Source organism: Brachyhypopomus gauderio, chromosome 19, assembly GCF_052324685.1.
Source record: "Brachyhypopomus gauderio isolate BG-103 chromosome 19, BGAUD_0.2, whole genome shotgun sequence".
Taxonomy (NCBI): Eukaryota; Metazoa; Chordata; class Actinopteri; order Gymnotiformes; family Hypopomidae; genus Brachyhypopomus; species Brachyhypopomus gauderio.
In genome coordinates this window covers 4,811,914-4,824,861 of record NC_135229.1, presented here as the reverse complement: position 1 = coordinate 4,824,861, position 12,948 = coordinate 4,811,914, and the positions used below count along the sequence as shown (strand labels likewise).

General features: G+C 46.8%; 1 protein-coding gene across 6 annotated transcripts in view; it reads right to left on the bottom strand.

Annotated features, from left to right (window-relative positions):
- Positions 1-12,680: 12,680 nt before the first annotated feature.
- fyco1b (FYVE and coiled-coil domain autophagy adaptor 1b) overlaps positions 12,681-12,948 on the bottom strand; it is an 18,463-nt gene continuing 18,195 nt past the window's right edge. For all 6 annotated transcript variants that reach the window (XM_076981187.1, XM_076981190.1, XM_076981191.1 and 3 more), the window contains one exon: positions 12,681-12,948. This exon is cut by the window's right edge and continues 980 nt beyond it. The gene's annotated coding sequence lies outside the window, so the exon portion shown is untranslated.

Below are 12,948 nucleotides of genomic sequence, written 5' to 3'. Positions count from 1 at the left end.
TATGATCTACATAATTATTGATATTACAGGCTGAGTATTGTATGGCTTCTGACGTGTAATTTAACACTATTAGAATCCATGTGGGCAGACACTCTGAAGGTTGTGGTTTAAAAATCATTCTATTATTCTACTGTATCATTTCACTGTAATCTATTCTAATTTGTTTCACTCTGTTTTTTTTCTGTTCTAATCCGATTGTTTGTGTTCTACTGGACCTGATTAGAAACGCCAGGTATAGAAAGTGTGTGTGTAAGGGAGAGATGATGATGATGACAAAGAATAGCCCATTTGCACATGCTTGGGCTCAACTCTCCACAGCGAGCGTGTACTGGGAATGCCCCCGAGGCTGCTGTGCTCACACTGAGGATGCCAATTGCCTACAATACCCATACAGACTTCAGGAAAACCTAAAGAGGAATCTAAAGAGGGGGTACTATGGGGGGCGGGGGGGTCTGTTGGGGTGGGTGGATGGGTGGGTGGATGGTGGGGGTACTGCACAGGTCTTTCTGTGCATCTGATTTGCTTGTTGTTAGTCATGAACCCCCAGTCCTGCGTTTTGTGAGAACCATGTCTGTTTTTGTACCACATTCATATCCCATGATCCTCATCCAGATTTATTTACACGCCAGCAGAGTGAAGCTGAGTGGTTGGATGCTTGGTTGGAGGAAAAAAAAACCCTTTCAAATCAACATCGGTTTCCATGGCAAAAGAAACCCTATTTCAAGCCTTTTGGCGTAGCCTTGCTATGCTCTCAGAATGTTGGGCAGAGGCTCTTAGGGCGGAAGAGCACGCCACTCGAGACTAATCACCACCCCTGAATCACTGAGCCCAGACTACTTAGGCTGAATCTAAAGGTCGCCCCATATCAGACCCCATTAAAGAAGCAAGAAGCAGCCGCTTCACCCCCCCCCCCCCCCCAAGCCACCCCAAGCCCCGCCCCCTTCAGTGATTGGCCAAGACCTCGCCATGGACTTTGGGGCATGTTGAAGGTGGTGTGAGTGTGTGTGTGTTGGGTGGGGATTTTGATGTATGTCCATGGAGAGGGTTGTTGGGTGCCTTGATGCCTCCACCCACACCCTCACCTACTCTCAGTGAACCCAAGCATACAATACCATCCCCCCATCCATCTCTCTGTATGAAGAGATATTCCTATCAAAGTACACACAACTCAGCCAGCTCCTTCCTTAGGATGCCATCTGCACTGGTCTAACTGCTGGGCGGCTTATGACCACAATGTGTACATGCAAGCGTGAAACCCCACGTTTAAACGCGGCAAATCTTTTTTTTCGTGATGAAACAGAAGCGCTAGGTGGGGACGTGATCCGGCGGCGAACTGGATCCAAACGATCTTTGGAGATCTAGGTTGATGCAGAACATGAAACGTACATGAAGAATATCCGACCGCTGTTAACCGACTTGCAAAATAAGGACTTTATCAGCTGTAGGTGTAATCATCATCCTTAAAACCATAAAACAAGATGGCAGAGAGGAACCCACTCTGCTCTCTTAGCACCCACTGTAATCTGGTTGTCCTATTTGGATTTGATGAGCTTATTCAAATGCTGTCAGGCGGTGGGGCGAACTCACCCGCATTTTGGACGACGGCTATATAAAAAGAGAGAAAGAAAAGAGGGAATGAATAGAGATTTTTTTTTTCTGTAATTATTGGCTGCCTGAGAGGAGGGGCCAGGGGTATAATCAGCCAAGGGAGTGACGCGTGTCAATCGGGTTCCTGTCCTTTGTGTTAATGAAGGATGACAGACACCCCACTGCAGTGGCGTCAGCAGGGATGCAGGGATGTAGTATGAGAGAGAAAACAGCAGCGTGGAGGGAGAAGGACCAATTTTACCAGAACTATTGGCAGTAAAGTTAAATTAAGAGGGCAATATAAGAAAATATGTTCTTTAGCAGTGGGTTTATGCTGCTAATGGCATCTTATTACACTGCTGTAATTTTTAGTTATTAGACAGAAAGGTCAATATCAAATGACCGAATGAAAATGACACAGACGTAATCTACTTTCATACAATTCACAAAACCAGTGCATCATTTCTGCACAATAGCCTATGTAGACACACTATCGTGGGAGTCGTCAAATCAACTGGGGTCAACAGGGAGGGCACTGGCTGCTCGGCGGGCACTGCACGTGCTCTCGAACACTGTCAGTCAGTGTCCTCCTCTACGTGTCCTCTTCCACGCCGTGATGTCGAGGCTCGTCCGCGTCCAGACGTCTGATCGCAGGGCAGCCGTGATGCCCAACACTGCGTGGCCAAGCATGCACGCTGGATTTTGATATTTACGCACCGCCTAAGCGCTCCTATTCGAAGGACGGACGATCTCAAAGACTTCATCGGCTCAGTTGGGAAGACGCCAGCGCCGGTTCCTTCACCATCTTGTCTAGCACGTCACCCTCAGCGGATCACTGGGGGAGCATGACCGTCGGACTTAACCGAGACTCGCAACCCGGTGCTCCGCTGTCTGCCAAAAGCTCCCGCCCCAAACCTGGAGCCGGACCAGGGCTGGCGTCCGTCCCCCCGCCATCACGCCGTCTGGCCACATTCCCCCCTCGCGTAAGCCAGCCGGGGGCTAACGCAGGTCCTCTCCCAGCCCTTCACCAGGGTGTAGCAGCTTTCAGCAATGAGGAGGCCCGAGCCTCATGTTGATTCCCAAATTGTTCTTGGGCCAAGATACATAAACTGGAGCGGGAGGGAATAATCGCTTCACATTTCTACCCGCTGCATGTTGTTATCACAGTAAATACATCGGCACTGCTTCAAAGAGACGCAAGATTGTTTGCAGGAATCCCGAGACGCTTCTCGGGATCTTGGCGGAGGAGGTTATCGGCTAATTGTGGATCAGAATGTTGTGTTTACTGATTGGAGTGCATGTGGCTTTGTAATGCGGCGAAGGATCAGCGGCGTGCGTTATTACACGGACACACACACACACACACACACACACACACACACACACACACACACACACACAGAAACATTTACGTACATATGCTGACCTTGATTGATGAGCAGAGTGCAGTTGAGTTAGATTTTGCATGGAAAAAGACTCGATGTTGGGATCAATCCAGGTGAAGTCTAGTTTGGTTACAGCAAGACAACTTGCACAATAAACACTTAGGATATTGAAGGGGTAAAATATTCCTTCACTGATATTGGTGAAGTGGTGTGAATGTCATTTTCTTCATCTTCTTCAAATGTCCCTGTAAGAAACTGTGACAAGTGTGTGTCAAAATCCATAAAACCGAACACAGATCTCGACAATGCCATGGTGACTTCCTTCATTAACACACCTACAAAGTGCCATTACATATTTTGATTTTTAACCACCAACCAATTGTATCACATAAACATTAGCTAAGAAACAGTTCCTTATTTTGCACTGGGCTGTAAGACATCTGAGCAATTTGTTGGTTCAAAACAAAGACAAACTGATCATCCATCTGACAGGTCCAATTATTTTTCACTTCTTTGGTTTCTAAGAGTCAGATTCAAAATAGTGGTGCTGATATTAATGTGTTATATATTAAGCTGAAAGTCAAAGCTATGACAGGGACTTATCAAGAGGAAAACAAGACAAAGGATCCCTAAGACAAAGGATCTCCTTTAATGATACACACAAAACAAAAATACATAGAATATAAAACATGGGACAGAAGGGTTATTGTAAAAAACTGAGGCAGATATACAGAATCTTTTAGCAGCGCCTGAAGAGATCACATGAGAATCATCAGATTCAAATCTGATGTAAAGAAGACATTTGCTAAAAACATTTACATTCAAGAATAACAGAAAAAAATATCAAATATGCCATTAGGCTATGCCAATGAGGCACTGCCAATGGGATATTTAAGCTACAGGAAATGACTTTTACAAATATCCAACTACTTAATAAGAAACATTAAGTATAAAATAAAAGTCAGCATAATGACTATGATAACAGTCTCCAAGGGGACAGTACACTCCAAGGGGACGGTAGGCTGTTGGAGGCAGTCACGCAAGTGCACTGTTAGTGGACAGGCTCATCGGGGGTGTGGGGAGTTAGGCTGAAAAGCGGGTCGCGGGTCACGGCTAGTGGGACGGGATGCTCCTTCACGCCAGCGACCAACGGCCGGGGTCCACGTCCGGGGGTCTTTTCCCGAGCACGGATGTCTCATGCAAACGCGGGGACGAGTCGTGACGCGTGGATTACGCAGCCGATTGCATGAGACGCCATAGGTCGCCATGGTTACGTGGCGGAGAGCATGAGTCACATGATAAACAAACACGGACACACTTGCGTTTGAAGTGTAACACACACGCGCATGCACGCACACACACACACACACACACACACACTTGCCCACTCATTTGTAACTCTTCACATGTATGTGATGACAGCCCATTATAAGACACTGCGTTGCCTGGAAGATTTATGAATCACATGGGCACCCAGCAGACACCCTGACCATCTCCTCACGTTAATGCCTCAGAAGATACTTTAAGCTCCTGATCGTTTTGCCAATGAAAACTCTTGAAACCTCAATCTCTCTCACTCATCTTCCATGTTATTCTTCCTCAGCATGAGTGCAAGAAACTGCCCATCACAGCACAAACTGCCCAGAAAATCTCATAAGTACTCATATGCACTCATGGGCACTCAAACGCACTCATACGCACTCATATGCACTCATACGCACTCATAATCCCACCATCACCCTTCTGATCTCATAGATCTACTGGTTTTTTCTCAGTCTCTCAGACGAGGTTATGGAGCAATATTTTCATACAGCTCCACTCTATGCCAACACACACACACACACACACACACACACACACACACACACACACACACACACACACACACACACACACACACACACACACACACACACACACACACACACACAGATCTAAGTATAAACCTGACCTCAAGGCCAGTCCCCAGGTGCCATCTGTCTCGCTTACACCGGCTGATTTTCGCGCATAAACGGTGTAAAATATTTCAGATGCGGCGGGCCGCTTGGCCAGAGGCTGGTAGTGCGGCTCCAATTGGCCACCATTCCGCACAGCTCACGCTGGAGAACACATGCCGCAGTCCGGAATCACTCATAGTTACAATTTCCATGGCAACTTTGACCAAGTCATAATTGTAGCATTCAAAGCCCAGAAAGACTCAGAAATAGCTTGTAGCTATGGGTCAGGGGTAGAATATTATATATCAGTGACTATTATCAAACACGTGTAGGATGGCCAGTCGTGCTTCATGGATACGGAAGAACATCAGAATGGTTAGAGAAGAGAAAAGAGAAAAGATCGGCCTGGAAATGTAGTTTTTTCCTGGTTTCACAATGAAACACCCAGTAGGAACAGCAAGCAGATTCATAACCAGTAAACAGGCATTGTGACTTTGAACATGAATCTATTGAAAACAAGTCTGTTTTATCTGGAGTATTGACAATCTGGTATAAATAGGCAGGTTTTCTACACAGGGGCGTAACAATGGGTGGGTTGTAGGAATCACCTGTCTGTCATCTGTCTATCCAATTAAAATATTGAGGGAAAAAATCACCATTACAGAAACAGAGCACATTTAGGCCACAGTATGGTGGATGAGCTAACTTAGCTACCAGCCACTGTGGCTAACCTTGATTGACAAGTTCATACGTATTTGATCCAGACAGATATAGAACATGGAGGATATTGATATTAGCACTACCAATAATATACAAGCTAATATAGAATCCTAGTAGGCTATAGACTTGAGCATTTCAATTAACGTTAACGTCAAATAATGTTAGGCAACACCGTATTGACTAGCTTGTCTTACCCACTGATTTTTGAGGTCATATTTCCATAATAGAAATACATACACTGCCACATCAGCATTTCATCATCCTCAAATGCTTTATCCACTAGAGTTTGCCGAGTTACATTTTTGCCAAATTTTCACCCCCAGAGTTGACTTACTAGTAACATTTCTGGTATTACATGATCAAAACGTACCTCCTAATCTCTATTAAAGGGCAGACTCATCTCAGAAATGAACAGTAAAAAAAAAAAAAGCTACAGTTTGTGACATTAGGGAGAATGAAAGGGAATCCTGTTGAATTTTCAATTTCAATGTGTCTGTAGTCCAGATGTTTCCGGAACCTTCCTCCACTTGGTTGCCTGGTGAGGTGTTAGCTTTCGGAGGGCAGGAGGGAGCCCTTCTCAGGCTGTGAGCAGGATGGCGTGTGGGTACGGACTTCACACTCAAGGAGTGTGAACAGCTTAACAGAGAGCCCTTCTCGTCTGCACAACACTAAACACACCTGTCATCGTGTGCTCGGAGCGAACACCCACACACACCGTACCGCACCTCATCTGTCAATTCCTGGTGCCGACGGACGAGTCCAACGTCCCGTCTGTTGGCTGTTTCTTTGCTCTGTGAATGACACGTCCAAAGCATTTCCATTCATAACACTGATCATAATACTCACATCACACTCGTCAGTGCAGGTTTTCGGGCTTGGGGAAGACGTGTTCTTGTGACGAAGGCTCGCTATGATTTTCATGCTTGCTTTTATATGAAAAACCAAAAATAGAGAGGGGAAATGGTGAAATGGGGAAAACTCAGGTTCAGTGGTACTTGGCATTTGCCATTTGCAGAATTAGGAGGTCTTTTTAATTGCCTTGCTAATTGAGATTTCATTAAAATAAAGTGGTGAAGAGTGATTAACCCCCCCCCCCCCCCCCTCCACACACACACACACACATACACACACACACACACACACACACACACCGCTTCTGACACTTTGGCTGGTTGAGGTATGATAGATGTCACATCATAGAGCTCGGCGGAGCAATGTAGAGACAATGTAGGGGACAGCAAAGAAGAGGCGGGAAAGAACAGAGGAAGAGAGAGATGGAAGAAAGTGCGGTGGAGAGAGAGGAAGATGACAAATGAATAAAAGATCACAGCCTTCGCATGTCTTTGACTTTCCTCTAACGAGATCCTTACCACAGGCTGGCGGAACAGAGCGCAAGCAGGAACACCAGCCTAAAGACCCTCGGCACCATCTTGAAATCCACCGGTTAGTTTTCTCACAGAAAGAGTGTCGGCAACTGTGTGTGTGTGTGTGTGTGTGTGTGTGTGTGTGTATGTGTGTGTGTGTAACAAAAAACATCATCATCAATGTGCCTGTGCCAAAGTGTTCAGCTTTGGTGCCATAAACGTATTAACAGCACTCTGTTGCTATGAGATTTTTAAGGCTGGTAATTAGCAGGGTTAATCCCTGCTGTAATTTCTTAATGAGATATTTTAACTCCATTTGGACAAGACCGAACGGTGCACCTGTTCCTCTAATCATGGATTAGGCAGAGCAAAAAAGGGGGGGGGGGGGGGGGGGGGGGGGGGGGGGGGACAGGGGGGTGTTGGGGTTGTCAGTGTTGAAACGTATTAATGTAAAACATTCCGCTACGCTATGGGGACGATGTCCTCAAACTACCACGACACGCCAACATCACATGCAGCAGCGAGCAGGTCAAACGTACGCTGCCAAACCTTTGGAGGGCGGTGCAGACCGGCGCCGTGGCCTTGGTGAACACCTCTGCGGTTCCGAAGAGAGAACGTGCTTGCTACATGCGCGTGTGCTACTTCCGATCGGAAGCTATGTTTAGGTCTCCCCCCTGCGCTGCCTACGCGAGCTCTCATTGGTCGGCGCTCCGGCGTCTAATGGAAGTCAATGACACACATTAGCGCGGGTTTTAGACTGGATTGAGTATCCATGGAAACCACGAACCGGAGCACGCATCCGTTGCATTTACCCCCCCCCCCCCCCCCCCCCCCCCCTCCACCCCCCTCCCGTTGCAGTGTTGTAATTATACGGCCTTTTATACCGCTGCACCGAAGAAGATGAAGAAGATGAAGAAGAAACACAGGGACCGTGACACCGATTTGAGACGTCTGCTGGAATGAGACGTCTTCATCTCTGATAGGCAGATGTGCAGACCCATCACTGCAGGGTCCCTTTTTATAAATAGAACAAATTGTGTTTGTCAGTCGGAGCATTTAGAGCAGCGTTCTTCACCTGAGCCCAGAACAGGAGGACAAAACGGAACGTGCTGGAGGCCACAGATACACTTTAGAGCCAATTCATAGCTTCATTAAGTCGTCAAAGAAAGCATCCAAGAACACTCTCCCTCTCTCTCTCTCCTACTCTCTCTCTCTCTCCTACTCGCTCTCTCTCTCCTACTCACTCTCCCCTACTCCCTCTCTCCCCTACTCTCTTTCTCTCCCCTACTCCCTCTCTCCCCTACTCTCTCTCTCTCTCTCTCTCCCCTACTCCCTCTCCTACTCTCTCTCTCTCCCCTACTCTCTCTCTCCCCTACTCTCTCTCTCTCCTACTCGCTCTCTCTCTCCTACTCTCACTCTCTCTCTCCTACTCTCTCTCAAACAGAACAATGCCACTAAAGAAAACAATGAAAACCTAACAGATACAGGAGGAGAACTGTCAGGCATGCACAGTGCTAACCCTACTCTGCTATGGTTTCAGCCGCTGACTAAAGACCTTACACCTTCACCATACCCCAATCAGCCAACTTTAAAACCACTGAGAGGTAAAAAACATTGATGATCTTCTTACAGTGCCACCTGTCAGGGTATGGGAGGCAGGAAGTGAACATTGAGTTCTTTAATTTGATGTGTTGGAAGTCAGTCAAATGCGCTAGTAAGAACAGGCCGAACTGTGACGGCTAGACGACTGGGTCAGAATGTCTCCGAAAAAGCAGGTGTTCCCGGTGTGCGGTGGTTAGTGTCTACTAAAAGTGCTTGAAGGAGGAACAACCAAAGAGCTGGTGACAGGGTCATGGTCACCCAAGAGGAACGAAGAAAGAGAGCAAAGGGGAAACGGTGGTCAGGTCTGATAACCAGACTCAACTGAGGAAGAGGATGAAGGATGAAGACGTCGGTGTGGCCGTGTCATGCTCTCTGCAATGCCCTGCTGAGGAACTGGTGTTCATGCAATACTCAGACACGCATCTAAACTTGGTTAATATCTACACATTGTTGCAAAAAAAGTGTTTTAAACCTGGTTTTGTGAACAGTAGAAAAAGAGCTAAAGTTGATTTGGCCTCCAAATTCCCCAGATCTCAATCAGATCCAGCATCTCAGCTGGAGAAACGTGCCTGATCCTCGGAGGCCCCACCTCACAACTCACAGATCTACTACTAATGTCTTGTCACCACATATCACATGACACCTTCAGAGATCTCGTGGCGTACGTCTCGATAGGCCAGAGCTGTTCTGATGGCACCAGGGACAACAACACAACATTAGACAGGCGGTTTCTAATGTCATTTCTGACGATCTATTTATCAACTGTATGCGAGAAGGACAGTTTGTGTGGCACTTTTGCAGTGTTTCTGGTGGCTGGTGTTTCATGGACCCCACTGTGAGGTGCCCCTCTGAAATCCCTGATGTTTTTAACGTTCTTTAACAAGAGGTTGTGCTGCTGTGCGTCGTCATGGAAACAACAGACATAATACTTCTATCAATTGGCAAAGCTGAACGAGTTGTGCACACGGAAGAAGAAAAAAAAAGATTCCCTGAATGAAGGGAATATCTGGAATGTGACGGTGGGTAGCGTGGGATCACCCGAAAGATTTCACCAAACTTGTGTGTGAGTTTCAGATATGTACGAATCCTCTTTAGGCCAAGAGTCGACACACAGAGAAATAAAAGATGGGAACTGTATACAGGTCAAGGTTTGTTTCTTTCCCCTCTGTCAAACAGCTCAATAAAACCAGGACAGAAGCTGCCTGGTCTTATTCCCTGGTGATGTCTCTCCCTCTCTTGTGCGTGCTCCCTCTCTCCCCTTCTCTCTCTCCCCTTCTCTCTCTCTCCCTCTCTCTCTCTCTCTCTCGGCACCATTTATCATTTGGGGCGATCCCTGACTCCACGTTGTCTCTCCGACCCAAAGGGAGTGACGCGCTGAAACTGGCGAGTCCGGAGAGAGGAGGTGACGGATGGCAGGAAGTCCAAGCTGACAAAAACAGGCCTAAAATATCCAGCTACATCCTCAGGGTGGAGAGGAAACCGTGGGGGGTTATGGACATGGATTTCATCGATCGCTTTTTACATGTAACAGAAAAAAACATTTATTTCCTTTTACACACATGAACAGCAGGTAGCCAGAAAGAAATATAGCGCTGTCACGCGTGTAAGGTATTTTCATTATATAGGTCATCTAATAAATATATGAGAGGGTGAGAACGAGAAAGAGGGTTTGTGAGGAGTGTAGTGTCTGTTTGAGTCTGATGGAGAAGGGGGGGTTTGTGTCAAAAGGTCTCTGGACGGCAAGAATGAAATTGTGTTTGACGCGAACAAACACTCAGAAGGGACAGCAGTGAATCCATTACCTCTACTGGGAGCTTACACATACACACACACACACACACACACACACACACACACACACGTAAAATTTGGACTGAAAAGCAGTGACGCTCCTTCAATTGCTAATAAATCCAGGAATCAAAATTAATGTGAAACTTCACGTTAAAGTCTGCTATTGTTTAATGTAATGCAGCATAAAGTGTGCCGTCAAATATTAAAACAGATATCCTTTAACGGTTTTCCCCTCGGGCCTATATGAGACCATTATACCACACGCTATTCTGTAAAAATCACCTTGCCTTCCTTTTTTGTGAGGTGAAAAAGCACCGAATCATAATCTGATATGTCAATCATCGAAGTGTTGAGAAGCACCCACTCGCACACTGGCTTTAATAGACCGCCACAGTCCACTACATTCATGAATAGGAATGTGGACCAAATCAATCACACTATGGGAATACTAAAATCGTTTCCACTCGGCCGCGGCACCGCCACTGGAGCGGAAGCTTGTGATGGCTGACACTGCCACCTGGTGGTCGCAAAGTCTATTGCAGATTACCAAACTGACAGCCGCATATATAAAAAGCATAACCTTTCTCAGGTATCCGCTTGAAATCCAATATCATTAATAGATTAATAGTTGTTAATAGATAGTTAATTTACGTGACAGGATTGTAGAAACTACTTTGGTCTCGGCAGGGTGTAGGCATATTTCTGAAAATCTACTTTCCCGTGTCTATAAATACACTTTTTTTTCAAACAAGCTTCCCACACTTTGACGGGCAAACAGCCAGTTGATGACAATACAGGTTCAATGCTTTTAAAACCGATGAGGTTTTTTTAAAACTGATGGTCGATCATACCTCTGGGCCTGAACCGCTGCCATCATTCGTTGGGAAGTTCTACTGCAGAACCAGCAGGAAGCTCTTCAGCGAGAGATTTATGGTTCCCTTCAACTGAGCTTGATCCAAAATGGACGCCAGCAGTCACGGCTCTCTCACCTGGGATAATAACAGTCCTGGAACCCAGTCCAGAGGCCAGAGCACCTCCGTGAAGTGGCCGTTTGCCGTGTAATGCCGCAGGTGATGCGTGATGAACGACTGGGCAGATCTGATTGGAAGCGCTCCGGAATGAAACGTGTGTCCTGAGCACCCGAGTCGCATCCAGTCACCTCCAGTTTGAATGATCGTCCAGGGAAAGTGCAGGATCTGTCCCTGTCGGACACGTGTGTGCACACCGGGACATTACAATACGTGTGATTGCTTTCAGCCCTGTTCAAGACAATAAAGACAGACGCCTGTTTTTTCATGCACACTTCACCCCGCGACATCACTTCACGGGTGTGTGTGTGTACTTTTAGGTCTTTACCAGGGGCGATTTTAGGATCTGGTCTTTAGGGTTGCCCAGCCCCCAGTGCTCACAGAGGCACAATACCAAAGTATTGCGCAGGTGCAGAGCAAGGTTTTTGCATAATATAATATTTTAAAAATGTGTTGAGCCAGGGGGTGCTGAGCAACTTCACGGTGATGCTCTAGCACCACTAAAAATACCCTAGCCTCGCCCCTGGTCTTTACTACAGCTCACTGCGTAAGTGGGCGAACATCAGGTAGCGCTGTTCGTTTTGTGCTTTGCAGGGTTGCATGACTGGATCAAGGAAGAGTGCCGTCATATCCAGATTCTATTGACATTCCGACCACATTTCTTTACAACCCCTCCTCGCCCATCAAATCTATCTATTTCTCTTATCAACGTGTGTGTGTGTGTGTGTGTGTGTGTGTGTGTGCGTGCGTGCACGTGCGCGCACGCGTAAACCCGAGATCGGTGGTAGGCAGACGAGGCCTCTTGGAGCGTGTGCGATGGTTTACAATGAGCTCATTAACCTTGGAAGGCAGGCTGGACGCTGCAGATGGACCCCCCCCCCCCTCCTCCCCCTCCCCTCTCCTCTCCTCTTCCTCCTCCTCCTCCCGACACTGCTGCGAGCCACAGCACCCGCTCCTCCTCCCGACACTGCTGCGAGCCACAGCACCCGCTGCTTCCGTAACACAGGCAACCAGCATCAGGGCGCAGTCGGAGGAGAAGAAGCGACCGCGAGGAAGCAGCGCGCGCCTTGAGCGCACGCGGGGTATCGCATCTCGCATTGCGGTGTAAAAAAAAAAAACTGTAGGGCTGGCTTATCAAAAATTAATTAAGGCTAATTGCACATTAGAGGGCAATCTGAAGAAATACCCAGCTGAAGGCGCTTTTCAAGTGTAAAGTGTCTTAATTACTGCTCAAAATGCAGGCGAAAGCACAGAGAAACACGGTGAAAGAATCACACGATGCTGTCAGTTTAATAGCACTCAGTTTCATCACAAACCACCGTCGCTGTTATTTTACAGTACCTCGCAGACATCATATCGCTCCTTTCCGCAGTGTCCTATTATGCATATCTAATAGTATTCTGTTAACAGCGTAATGCTTGTCAGTGCAACTGTAAATTTATATATTTTACAAAATGTTGCATTTGTTAGTGTGAAGCAGATAGAGCTTAGCTTTACTCTATATTCCTGAGTTACAGATGAAGAGTCTTGTTTG